The sequence below is a fragment of the Camelina sativa genome, chromosome 19 (assembly GCF_030686135.1).
Source record: "Camelina sativa cultivar CO46 ecotype springtype chromosome 19, ASM3068613v1".
Lineage (NCBI taxonomy): Eukaryota > Viridiplantae > Streptophyta > Magnoliopsida > Brassicales > Brassicaceae > Camelina > Camelina sativa.
The window spans coordinates 13,640,777-13,655,571 of record NC_141898.1 but is presented as its reverse complement, the minus strand read 5'-3'; positions in this window follow the sequence as shown (position 1 = coordinate 13,655,571).

Below are 14,795 nucleotides of genomic sequence, written 5' to 3'. Positions count from 1 at the left end.
CCTCATCTCTTTCATTTACGAGTTCTAAACGACGAAAAAGTCAAGCGGCTTCACTCCAGCTACTGCAAAAAGTAATCATCTACTAATCAAAACTACTTGTATTGTTTATTTGTTTTATTAGTTATTTTGTTTAGAAACTCTTTCTGTTTCATTCACTAGTCCTAAAAGACAGAAGACGTTAAGCTAGTTTTCATTTTTAAAAAATAGTAATAATAATCAAAGCTTGTGAGTCACATCTTCTCTCTTTGTTTAGCAGTGATCGCTTTCAGCCATGTTTGATCCAATTTCAAGTCAAGATGAAAATGATCCAGGAAAAAAACATGGCTTTCCTGATCCCATTAACAGAAACAAGTGGCAATGTAAGTATTGTCCTAAGATTACTTGTTGAGGAGTTACTCGTCTCAAACAACACTTAGATGGAGGCTATAGGAATGCGACTAAATGCCCAGAATGTCCTGAGCATATCAGGGAAGAAATCAGATCATTTATGAAGAAGAAGGAGCAACTTAAAGCTTCTACTTATATGATACCACCATCTCAAGAATGTTTTATACGCACTGAAGAATGTTTTATATGCACTGAAGATGACAAGTCCTCTAGTACAAATTCTTCGAATGGTTGATAGAGAGAGAAAGCCTCCTATGGGATACATGTATGCAGCCATGGATCGGGCAAAAGAGACAATTATGAGGTCTTTTAATATGAGAGAAGAACACTACAAAGCAGCATTCGAAATCATTGACAACAGATGGGAGTGTCAACTTCATCGTCCTCTACATGCAGCCGGATACTTTCATGGAAATCCAGATGATGTAGGTTGTGCAGAAGTGTTGAAAGGTTTGTATGACTGCATTGACAGGTTGGTTCCAGAAATTCAAAGTGTCTCATGCCAATTGGACACAAACGCCGACTAAAGTGGTAGACCATTGGTATGAATCTTTTGCGGTAAGTCAAATTTGTTTTGCTACTTTACAATATGTTTTGTTTGTCGTTTTTAAACATATACTAATTTACTTTTTTTTGGAAGCAAACATATAATTGGAAACGTTCCATAAACGATAGAGCTAGGAAAGAGTTTGAAGACAAGCTTAAAGACAGGATGTGTGATCAAGTGTCCAGGTGGAAGTTAAAGTGGAAACTGAAAGGTGATGAGGCAAAGCCACGGTGGATTGATCCTCAAGTATGGGGTGGTCTTGTTAAATATTTGCTTGATCCCAAATCAGAAGTCAAGAGTACCAACAGCCGTAATGTTCGATATCATGATCCTGATGGCACCGGCATATATAAGCACCGCTCAGGCCAAACCTCTTTTAAAGCTCGTGCTCGAAAACATGTAAGTGTTTAGGCCTTCTTTTTCAGCAGCATTGACCTTATGGACAATCAATACACTAATCATCTCTCTGTTTCTCTTTTTCAATCTGAGCTAACTGGTGAGTTAACTCCTGATTTTGTACGCATCCTAGAAGAGACTCATCGAAAGCCTGATGGGTCATTTACGTATGGAAAGTCTGAGTCTCTATTCAATGAGGTGTCGTCCAAGATTTAAGAGGTTGAATCTGAGCTTTGTACAAGGGATAATAGAGAGACCACTGCTTCTGGTGGGATGTTAAAAACAAAATTTACACATCGGTAAATTGTATGTTTTATATACTTTGAATGTTTTTGTTTTTGTTTCAGTTTTGTGTTTGTCTTTTTTTTGAAGTTCATTGTTGTATTGTTGTTTAATTGGTAGGTTGCTCCAAAGAAGAAAAACAAGATTTATGAGGTTTGTTCTTTGCAGTTTGAAGCATCCTCTAGCAGTAGCGGTCCACTATCTATGTCTCCGGCTAATGATCCGGTTATTTTGGCTCAGCAGCTAGCTACCGCTGAGGAATGTATTCAAACTCAGGCGATTCAAATTCAACAAAGTGCAGAGAAGATGCATAGCTATGATGCATACTTCGAGTATCTCGCTGAAAAAGATCTGGAATTTGCTGCTAAGTTTCGAAACCTGACAAGGACCAATCCAGAATATGCTCAGGACATTTGCTGCTAAGTTTCGACACCTCTCTCTCTCTATGATACTTTTTAAAGACAATATGTTTTGTAATTTAGATTTTATTTAAAGACAATTTAAATTTCATTTTTCAGTTCTATTCCCAATTCTGGATTAATTTCAATTAAATCCAGAATAAGCAAAACAAAATTTCCTCGCAAAATTTGCGATGGATTCAGTTTCTGGCAAATTGCTTCAGATTTGCGAGTCAAGAGGTTTCTCGCAAACTGTTAGTGATGTGCGAGGAGAGATATCCTCGCAAATTGCGAGTTATTTTGCAAGGGAAAAATTTCCTCGCAAAATTTGTGAGGGATTTGCGATGTTTGCAATTTGCGAGACGCGATTTGCGAGGAATCGTAGTATCTCGCAAATCCTTTGCCATTGTTGATTTGCGAGAGAGTTGCTATGAATTCTTCCATCGCAAATCGATTGTTTTCTTGTAGTGTTTTGATGTTGTTTTGGTAACACTCTCTTGTAGTTTCTTCACTTGGGATTGTAATAATTTTGAATTAATTAGGTTTTTTGATAAGAGATCTCTCCTCAAAGCAAAAGAGATGTGTTAATACACACAACAAATACACGTTTCTTTTTGGCAAATCAAGTCAATCCATTAGATGTTAAGTTCTATAAATACAACGAGACAATAACTAAGTCAAACACGATCCTACATGACGTGAATTGGAAACATTTCTAACACGATCCTACATGACGTGAATTGGAAACATGGGAATAAGGTTTCTATATATAAGGAAAGATTAAGGCCCGATTGGTAACGACTGTTATTTGTGCTTGTAGAGACTTTGACTGTAAAACTTTGGCTGTATAGATTTTGGCTGTAAAGACTTTGGCTGTAGATACTTTAACTATTAAATTCTAATTGTTAAAAAAATAATTTAAAATCTGTGACTGTAATTTTATTAATAATAAAATTGTAACAAAAAATACAAAGGTGATGATAAAAATAATAAATTTGTGAAGAGAAGTGGATGTAAAAAAAAGAAAAAAAATCTGATAATTAATCCATAAAAAAAAGTTTGTGTAAAATTATAGATAAATTTATATAAATTTTTTAATTATGATGGAAGAAATAAAAGTTTTTTAAATTTGTTGGTTTTACAGCATCATTACTTAAAAAAGGAAGGGAAATAAAAAAGAAAAAAATTAAAGTGACTGTAGAAACTTTAAAAAATAAAAAAGTCATTATAACTTGATTGACAAATAAAATGCTTTTAAAATTTTTAAAAGATTTTAAAGTCTTAAAAGTCTTCACCGCCTAAGTCTTAACTAATTTGAAAACATAATGCAGTTCATATTTTTTCATAACCGAGTCTCTCCGGGTTAATAGGTGTGTTGTTGTGGGTTCGTTTTTTTTGATCGGTCGGTTGGTTCGCATCATTTTTTGATTGCATTAGTACGATCTGATTATCTAATTTCGTTGATTGTCTATGTAATTTTGCTTGGTCATTGTAAAATTTTCAACTTGCTGACTCAATTTTAATGTAAATGATTGTTCAGTTTTTTTTTGTCTTATTAAAAGATGGAGAAGATAGTGATCGTCATGGTTGTAATGAGCCTTGAGATATTGGAAGCTTTGATTGCTTGATGCTTGTTAAATGTTAGCAATACGACATAATTAAGCTGAACACATCACGTTCTGCTTCTATATGTCAGGTATGGACCCGTTAATTAACTTAACTTGCATGAAGTGTAAAACAAGCTAATTAATTGAGATTGATAAACAAATTAATCTCCATGGGTTGATGTTTATAAAAATTTGGAAAACTCTATATATGATGCATTTACAGATTTGCAATCCAAACATTTAAAAGGAAATGAATAGAATACCTTAATCTATTAGGAACAACAGAGAACTACTAGCTGCTAGCACACAATTAATCAAGATTATAGACCAATTGTAACATCCGCGAACCAAACTCTGCGTTTTGGGGATGGGTGTCGATCGACACCAATATTTTCTGGTTTGACCAGTTCGGTTTAATTAACGATTTAGGTCAGTTTGGTTTAAGAAAAACCATAGAACCGGGGTATTTAAGTCGGAAGTCGACCTAGGTCGTGGCTTCATTGGTTTTGGCCGCTTTCAGAGAGAAAACAGAGAGAAAGAGAGAAGAAAGTGTTCTTTGGAGATTTTGGAGTCTTTTGGTGCTTTTCCTTGAAGACCTTTCTGTGGGAGTAAAGATCCAGGGCTGGAGATGTGTTAGAAGCTTGCTAGGGGAGTTGGATTCGTCGTTGTTGGTCAGAAACTTCCTACAAAGAGGTAAGTGCATGACCATGGCTGATCTAAGCCTGAGATTTCCTTTTGTCTTGCTTTTTTTGTGTTGTTGTTGTGTTTTCCTTGCTGGATATGGTTGCTATAGGCTTCTTACGGATTCATATGGCTCTGGGAATGAGTTTTAGATGGATTGGAGGTGATGGGTGTCAGTCGACACCATGGAGCAGCATCGATCGACACTATGGGGTAATGTCGGTCGACACCAATGCCAGTGTCGGTCGACACCTAGCTGGTGTCGGTCGACACCTCTCTTTCAGTGAAGAAGATACTTGTTTCCTGGTTTGTATGTCTTGCTTGTTGATTGTTTTTGACATTGGTATCTCAGTTGCTTGTGCGTATAGCCCAGTAGATGGGAGGATTACTTCACTGAGTGTTAATCAAATACTCATGCATCTCAATTTGTGTTTGTGGTGCAGGTAAATACAAAGTGTGATCGTAGAATCAAGGCAATGGAGAGGAGGATGTTCTAGGGACTCGTTTGGTTGTTGTCTGGCTTCTGTTAGGTTGCTAGAGTTGGGTCAATAGAAAATTGTTAGGTTGTTGGTTCTTTGTTTCACGTTGTTTGTTTATTGGATCATTGTTATGATTTAATATTGGTTATTTTATTATTGGATATTTATTGGATATTGGTATTTGTTGATTAATGGCTAGTGGGTATGGGACCACTAGCTTAGATTATTATTATTTTTTTTATTATTAACAAAAAACGGGTCTGGTCGTTTCAGTTTGGTATCAGAGCCCTTACGGTTCTAGGTTTGGGTTCACTAGGCTTTGTGCTGTAGATGTTGGGGTTGCATGGTTTGATTGATTATGTGAGTTAGTCAATTGTGTGTGGCATGGAGTCCTACAACATCCTCTTTGTGCCTTCAATGAGATTTCACGGTATATTATGTTTTTTTGTGTGGTTTTGGTTTGATTATGTGCTTGTTAGCCTCTGTTCTTGGAAGAGCAGTTATTATAGGTGGTTGAGTTGTTGGTCATTGTCGTGGGCGTTGTCGTGGTCGTGGTCGGGCGGGTCCCCCGAGTCCAGCGAGTGTGTGGTCCAGAGTTCCACGAGGAGGTATGTCAGAGATGGTCGCTTAGCGGATCTAGGAACCCATGTGTGGGGTTGCAGCAGGTGGAGCCCAGGGTCGAGATGATCGCTTGGCGGATCTGTTGACGTGCTATTGGAGCGGTTACCGAGAGGGGTACCAGCGTAGGCTCCAGTTTTGCCGCATGTGGCGGGATGCGGATGTTGAGGAGTTTTCATCTTATGTTAGGAGGATGGAGCAGTTGTAGTTGACCGGTACGAGATTCTTCTCGAGAGATATCGAGCCTAGAGGTGGATTGGTCGATATATGCAGTTGAAATAACTATTTTTCTCTGTTTGGTGGGTAATCTAGTTGGATATTAGAAGTTGAGTGGGCAAGTGTAACATTGCAATGTTATACTCGGACCACATGAGGTACTTTTGGTTGAGAGATGTTTATAGTCGTTATGGATTGTTGCTCCAAAGGGGATGGTGATTCCCCTGAATACCGATAGCTCGAGGGGTTGGGGGCTCCGAGAGTAGCAGAGGGGATGAGGTTCCCCTGAGGAGATGCGTAGTTCCCCTGATACCGAGATCTTGAGGATTGTGATCCAAGAGTGAGACGGTATAACTCGAAGATGTTGGTCTAAGAGTGAGATCGGTTGGCTCGAAGGTTGCAACCTAAGGGTGGAGGATTTGGGAGCAAGCAATGCCTAGGACGTGAGTATAAACATAACGACGAAATGTAGACCTCGAGAGTTGATGGTGGTTTAATCTTGGATTTTACTTATGTTGGCCAGTGTGCCAGGGCTCTATGACCGGTGCGGTCATGAAGGTGTGGCTGATGTGCCAGGATTGTGTGGCTGGTGGTGCTGGAGTCCTGGGAAGGGGAGCTGCAACAGATATAAGCCGGCAATGGCAAGGTTGCCAGGTACATAAGTTCACGAGAAGCCTTCATGGTAGAATAAACTCATTGTTGCGATGATGGTGGATGAAGTTCATTGGAGATGGACAGAGTTGCTAGATTTCAAGGTTTTGGTAAGCTTGCTAAGGGAAATAAGTCAAGTGGGTTGAGTTAGCGGCTTGCAAAACATTTGATGCGGTGAATTAGAAAATGTGAACGTATGGTACTTGTTTGTTTTATTACGCTCGTATTGATAATTTGCTATGGAGAATTGTCAAGCGGAAAAGCTATTTTTGGAAGAAGCTATCTTGTGGAAGGTTCTCTAAGAGACAAGTTACTAGAGATTCTTGGTTGGACAAGAGGTGTTGATATTCGGGTGATGGTGAGCTGATATCGACATAATTGATTATTAGTCTAGTAGAGCTGAGGAAGTAACCAGAAGATTTGTTGAGCAAGGGATTTGTCTGTCCTACTGTGTCACCGTGGGGAGCTCTGGTGTTGTTCGTTAAGAAGAAGGACATAATTTTTTGCTTGTTCATTGATTATAGGGGTCTAAACTAGGTCAGAACAAGTACCCTCTTCCAAGGATTGATGATTTGTTGGATTAGTTGAAAGGTGCTACTTGGTTATCCAAGATTGATCTTGCGTCGGGTTATCATCAGATTCTGGTAGACGAGACAGATATGAGGAAGGCTGCATTCAGGACGAGGTATGTGCATTATGAGTTTGTGGTGATGCCTTTGGTGTTGACTAACGCGCCAGCAGCGTTTATGAGGTTGATGAACAACGTGTTTCAGGAGTTTCTGGACGTGTCTGTCATCATTTTCATCGATGACATCCTGGTATATTCTAAGAGTCCTGAGGAGCATGCACTGCATTTGAGGGCAGTTCTGGAGAAGCTGCGGGAGCAGAAGTTGTTTGCTAAGTTGAGCAAGTGTAGTTTCTGGCAGCGTGAGATAGGTTTTCTGGGTCATATTGTTTCTGCAGAGGGAGTTTCTATAGATACGGAGAAGATTCAGGCTATCTGATAACTCTCTAATTTACATGTTTTAAGCATCCCTTTTTGTCCATATTTTGCATTATATATACCCTAATCTTAGCATTTTTAGGTCATTAACTGTAGGAATTCGCATTTAGGCCATTTAGGAGGTTGCATTCTTGCATTGGCACATTTTGGATGAAAACAGGTACTTTAGAGCCTAAAAAGAGCAAAAAGAAGGATTAACAAGTTGCAGCTATCACAAGAAAGGAACTGGTTACATTTATAGGATTTACAGAAGCATCAAGAAGGAAAAAGGAGGCACCCGACCATACCACCCGATAATTGCAACATAGCACATGGTCGAGTTCATGACAAGACCTTAAAATATCGACTCAAATGAAGATTTACGTTGGGATTCAGCTTCTGAGTTCTTCATCAAAGTTATTGGAATTCGAGTTCGCTTTCTAATGGTGGTGATTTGAAGCCAATCGGATGTGCGGTTCAAGAGTTATTTCTGTTTTAGTGAGCGTATATACATCCAAATCGAATAATGGAACCACCCGATCACCTATCCGATCATGCACCTGAAGTAGGGCTCGAGTTCCACCTCGTGCAGCATGGTCGTATACCTGCTGACGTGGCAAGGTCAACCTGTTTTCTTATAAATACCCCCTCTTAACCCTATTTTCGACAGAGAGGAGGCGAGACCGTTTCTACACTTTTCTTAGCATTTCTTTTCCAGTTTTGGTTATTCTTTCAACTTGAATTCTGTTTAAATTTTGCTATTGCTTCTTTTCAATAAAACATTTATCTCCTTTTCATTTTTATGATTCTGCAATTTTTATTTATTTCTGGGTTTATGTTCTTTGCCATTAGATCTGAGTAGTGAATCAAAGTTTCTAGGGATAGGATAGACGATTTTGTGTTCTTGATCGGTTAAAATGTCTTAGCTTGGTTGTTTATGTTTTATAAATTCTTTTCTAGATTGGTGTTCTTAATGCTATCAACAGACCGAGAGGTTGAGATTAGATCTATGGTGTTTTACCACCGAGAGGTGTAGATGAAATGCTTGAATCAATCAATGCTAGAGATTTACTCACTTAGCCTAAGAGATTAGATGTGTAAGGAGTTTATTGACAATAATGAATCGGTTTGTATTGCCTGCTTGGTCATGTTTCTCCAACGAGAGTTGGGTAGGGAAGTGATCAAGGTTGATTGTTTCTATCACGAGAGTGTTTTAACAATATTTTACAGATTAATTGTCTAAGGAATATTTGCTTGAGGCATATAGGACTTCCATACTAGTCAGGAACACTTAGGAGTCGATTACCTCATCCTTAGGAGCTTTCGCATCTTGATTGTTTACTGTTTTTATATCAACCCGAGCACCAACCCGATCAGGTACTCGATCACCTGCATCGTGTGGTACTTCGAGTTGTTCTTAATTTTTGTTCTATCTGTTTTCTTATTTTTGTTCACCTTAGGTTGATAGATAAAACCCCCATTATTGCTTGGCTTGACTTGCATAGTTCTGATCATATCTTATCTGCTAGCATAACAACCATTTGGATTGATAACCCTTTGTACTACAACTGCATAGGGAATTGAAGTTTCATGAATAGAGATGTCGCTGAAGGTTGGGAATTAGTAAATAATCTTGCTCATTGCAACGGAAACTACAGTGAGGAATATGATTCCAGCTTAACGGGCAGTGTTGATTCTGAGGAAGGGCATAGAAAGGAACTAAAAGCCTTAAATGAGAAGCTTGAGAAGCTGGATAAAATCCTTCCAACCCAACAGAAGCAAGTACATGTTGTTTGTGAAGATGAGCAGTTTATGGTCCCAAACTATCCTCCACAACAACCCAAGCAGGCTCCTGCTCAAGATCAGGAGATGAAGAGTATGCTTCAGCAAATCCTACAAGGTCAAGCTATAGGAGCTATGGAAACAAGTAAAAAGCTCACAGAGATGAATAACAAGATAGACTGCACATATGGTGCCTTTAATATCAAGATTGAAGCTTTAACTTGCAGAATGCTTCACCTAGAGAGCAAGGGTGCATCTCCTTCTTCTGGACTATTCAATGGGACTGCAATTAACAATCTCAAAGAGTTTGCTGCTGCCCAAGCTATATCTCTCAAAGAACTACCTACAAAGCTCACCGTGGACAATGACAACCAAGATGGGGAGGATTTTCTCCAACCAGAAGTGCAGAATATTAAGAAAACTGAGCTTCAGACACCACTCGACCATACACATGGTCGAGCACATGGTCGAGTGCTTGATCGAGTCATTGCTCAAGATACTGAAAATCCAGTTCGGTTCATTCCTCCTCCCTATCAGCCACCTTTGCCATTTCCAAGACGGTTTCAAAAGCAAATGCTGAAAAAGAACAAGGCTTATATTAATAAGGAAACAGTGATGGTCTTGAGTCATGAACCTTTGTTAGAACATGATGAAATGAAGGATAAGCCACAAGTTATAGTACTTGAGCAGAAAAAGCCAACTATTCATGGGCATACTTTCCAGATTAAGGAGAAAGGTAATGAAACTGAGTCTGAAATCTTTGAGGGTGTAAATGGGCCAAAAGCAGAGATTTTTGCAGCATGTGAGGAAGCTCCAAGGAGAGCACGACCCCATAACTCGACCCCATGGTCGGTTTCATGTTCGGGTCAATCGTCGGGTCACACTCCAGCTCTCCCAGAATGCCCAGCTTCAATCTCCAAGCTTCCCCAACAACTAGAGTCAAGAAATCCCGTATCTAATGGGTTATCAGCACTTCAAACTACTAAAATTCTCAAAGATTCTGTGAGGAAGTTGACAACTACAGTGAAGAAGATCAGTGGGAAAATCAAGAAACTTCAAGGGAAAGTCAGTGGTTCTTCCTCAAAGAAAGCAAATCAAGGGCTGCATATAACGATGAGGAATAACACTTTTAGCATTGATCCTGGAAAAAGAAGAAGAATGAAATCTCAAGGATTAGAGAGGACTTCATCTTCTCTCTATGAATCTTCCAAAGCATGAGAAGGGTGAAAAGTCAAACTTAGTGACTTTAAACAAGCTCACTTGGGAGGAAGTCCCAAATGTATCCTTCTAAATATGGCTTAAGTTTTTTGTTGTTTTGATTTCTTTTCTTTAGTGTCTTTGAATTCTAGGAATAAAAAAACATTAAGTGTTAAGGGGATATTTGAATGAGCTAGAGCCTATCCGATGCCAAACCCGATGGGGTACCCGATGCCCTACCCGATGCATGACTCGGATGCTGGTCCGAGCAACAGGTCCGCACACATCAACGAGTTCAATGATGAGCCAAATCCAGCAACCACTGGAGCTGAGAACAAGCCTGAGTGTACATTGGGAAGCATGGAAGCTGTTGTGACGTCCTTCTTCACCAACCCATGAGGTATCACTTTCATCCAAACCATTGTTTATACCATTGCATTTTGTTTTGTTTCATTTTGTGTGATTCTCATACTTCGTTTTCAGACTTTTATTTACACAAGGGACTGTGTAATTTAAGTTTAGGAGAGAGTCTGAGAATGTATATAACATTGTGTTTTATTTTCTTATTTTCCTTTTTTAAATTTCTGCATGCTAGTTTTATTCATTTGAGTCTGCATCTATTTGCATATAAAAACCCCAAAAAATTTGAAAAATTTTGAAAAAAAAAAAAAAAAAGTGTTCATGTAGTTGCATTTACATATTAGGATTGAGTCTAGATTGCTTCATATAGGATTATTGCATATGCATTTTAGGGGACAATGATTAAAACCACCTTGTTTAAAGTCAAACCTTAGGATTAAAGCTATAGCCCTTAATAACAGTTCATTGTTGCTAAATCAATCTTTGAAAAAAAAATGGAAAAATCTTTGCTTAAAACCTTGTGTCTTTTGAAAGCTTCCTCCACTTGTGTGAAACTTGCTTGAACATTGCATCATCTCTATATTATTGGACTTAACCTGAACTTAAATTATCTTGCTTATGGAATTTGAATGTTTGCTCATGGTAACTCTAAACTCGGGTTAACACTCCATTTTTGCCAATCTTTTCGTTTAATCCGATTTTTTTTCCCTACTCTTGAACCCAAACCTTTCTTTCAAACCTTGTTGTGAATTGTTGAGCGAGGCCTTTTCATTGTGCTATAGGTTGTGAAACCTTGAGAGTATTGAGAACGACAAAGAACTGGCTCTTGTTTTAGCTAAACTTAGAATCATTTGGACTAGCTAATAGAATCGGTTTTGAAAGATAGGTAGTTAGCATGTTTATTTGGGTTGGGTTGAGGAATAAAATAGAAACCAAAGAAGAAAGTCCCTAAAGTTCAGTTTAATTAGCTCTAAGTAAAAAAAAAAATAAAGTCTTGCTATAGCCTCCTAGAAAAAAAAAGCAAAAAAAAAAAGAGAGAAAACAAAAAATGGGGATCTTAGGGATTGTTGTAAAAGAGAGCTAGCTTCAAAGTTAGAATCTTAGGGATTGTAAAAAACAAAAGGGGAGTTAAAATCAAGGTTGTAGGCAGTTTTATTCTAAGGTGTTGGACATAAAGAAAGTGAATGAGAAATGGTAGATTATCAAGAGTTAAGCTTTGTATGCCCTATTCTTCTCAATCTTAGATAGTTTTCACAACTGTCTACCATTCCTTCTTTTGAGAGTAAGCCACCCAAAGATATTGTTTGAAACCCACCTACCAAAAAGCCTTACCCTTGAAACCGATTGAGCTTGATTCACTTCCCATTTGCAAAAATTCGTCAAACACTTTAATGAATGTGAAAGAGATGTTCTTTGGAATTGCAAGTCTTTACTGATAGTTGGAGGATGAACTAGATTGATGCATGGTGATAAGCATATAAAAATATTTGTAAGTATGTTGATTGATCTTAACACCTTTAAACTTTCTTTAAGGACTATAGCTTGAATCCTTCGCTTAACATAAAAATGTTATGAATCCCCGTTTTCAAACCTCATCCTCCTACTTCCTTGCTAGAGGACTAGCAAAATTTGAGTTTAGGGGTCTGATAACTCTCTAGTTTACATGTTTTAAGCATCTTTTTTTTGTCCATATTTTGCATTATATATACCCTAATCTTAGCATTTTTAGATCATTAACTGTAGGAATTCGCATTTAAACCATTTTGGGTGTTGCATTCTTGCATTTGCACATTTTGGATGAAAACATGTACTTTAGAGCCTAAAAAGAGCAAAAAGAAGAGTTAACAAGTTGCAGCTATCACAAGGAAGGAACTGGTTACATTTATATGATTTACACAGAAGCATCAAGAAGGAAAAAGGAGGCACCGGACCATACCACCCGATAATTGTCACATAGCACCTGGTCAAGTTCATGACGAGACCACCAAATATCGACTCGAATGAAGATTTTACCTTGGGATTCAGCTTCTGAGTTATTCATCAAAGTTATTTGAAATCGAGTTCTCTTTCAAATGGTGGTGATTTGAAACCAATCGGATGTGCGGTTCAAGAGTTATTTCTGTTTTAGTGAGCGTATATACATCCAGATCGAATAATGGAACCACCCGATTACCTACCCGATCATGCACCCGAAGTGGGGCTCGAGTTCCACCTCGTGCAGCATGGTCCTATACCTGCTGACGTGTCTAGGTCAACATGTTTCCTTATAAATACCCCCTCTTAACCCTATTTTCGACAGAGAGGAGGCGAGAACCGTTTCTACACTTTTCTTAGCATTTCTTTTCCAGTTTTTGTTATTCTTCAACTTGAATTCTGTTTAAATTTTGCTATTTCTTCTTTTCAATAAAACATTTATCTCCTTTTCATCTTTATGATTCTGCAATTTTTATTTATTTATGGGTTTATGTTCTTTGCCATGAGATCTGAGTAGTGAATCAAAGTTTCTAGGGATGGGATAGACGACTTTGTGTTCTTGATCGGTTAGGATGTCTTAGCTTGGTTGTTTATGTTTTATAAATTCCTTTCTAGATTGGTGTTTTTAATGCTATCAACAGACTGAGAGGTTGAGATTAGATCTAGGGTGTTTTACCACCAAGAGGTGTAGATGAAATGCGTGTATCAATCAATGCTAGAGATTTACTCACTTAGCCTAAAAGATTAGATGTGTAAGGAGTTTATTGACAATAATGAATCGGTTTGTATTGCCTGATTGGTCATGTTTCTCCAACGATAGCTGGGTAGGGAAGTGATCAAGGTTGATTGTTTCTATCACGAGAGTGTTTTAACAAGATTTTAGAGATTCATTGTCTAAGGAATATTTGCTTGAGGCATGTAGGACTTCCCTACTAGTCAAGAACACTTAGGAGTCGATTACCCCATCCTTAGGAGCTTTCGCATCTTGATTTTTTATTGTTTTATATCAACCCGACCACCAACCCGATCAGGTACTCGATCACCTGCATCCTGTGGTACTTCGAGTTGTTCTTAATTTTTGTTCTATCTATTTTCTTATTTTTGTTCACCTTAGGTTGATAGATAAAACCCCCATTATTGCTTTGCTTGACTTGCATAGTTCTGATCATATCTTATCTGCTAGCATGACAACCATTTGGATTGATAACCCTTTGTACTACAACTGCATAGGGAATTGATACCCTGGGTGAAAAATCCTGTTATCACTATCAGAGATTGGCCTAGACCGCAGAATGCCACAGAGATAAGAAGTTTTCTGGGCTTGGCAGGTTATAATAGGAGGTTTATACAGGGATTTGCGAGTAGAGCATGTCTGATGACTAAGTTGACAGGGAAGGAGGTTCCTTTTGTTTGGTCAACGGAGTGCGAGGAGGGTTTTGCAAGTCTGAAGGAGATACTTACTAATACGCTAGTGTTGACATTGCCAGAGCAGGGAGAGCCCTATGTGGTTTATACAGATGAATCCAGAGTTGGTTTGGGGTGTGTTGATGGAGCATGGGAAGGTGATTGCATATGTTTCGCAATGGTTGCAGAAGCACGAAGACAATTATCCTACTCATGATATAAAGATGGTTGTTGTAGTTTTGCCCTGAAGATTTGAAGATCTTCTCTTTATGGTACAAAGGTGCAGGTGGTTACAGATCATAAGAGTCTGAAGTATAAATTCACACAGCCTGAACTGAATTTGAGGTAGAGGCGGTGCACGAAGCCAGTGGCGGATTATGATCTGGAGATAGCCTATCACGCTGGTAAGGCTAACTTGGTTGATGATGCTCTGAGTCGGAAGCGGGCGGCTTCGGCTCAGCAGCAGGACATGGAGACTTTGGTAGGAGCGATTAGTGCATTGAGGTTATGTGTTATTTCTCAGGAGTCGTTGGTTTTGGAGGTGGCTGATAGAGCAGATCTTCTGAGCAGAGTGTGATTGGCTCAAGAGAAGGATTTGAGGTTGGTGAATGCCTATAGTGAGGTGGATTCAAAGTATCAGGTCTCAACTAATGGTACCATTTTGGTGCACAGGCTAATTTGTGTGCCCAATGATGAGGAGTTGAGGTAGGATATCTTGAGGGAGGCTCATGCGAGCATGTTCTCTATTCATCCAAGAGCGACCAAGATGTATCGTGACCTCAAGAGTTATTGTCACTGGGTCGAGATGAAGAAGGATGTAGCTAGTTGGGTCAC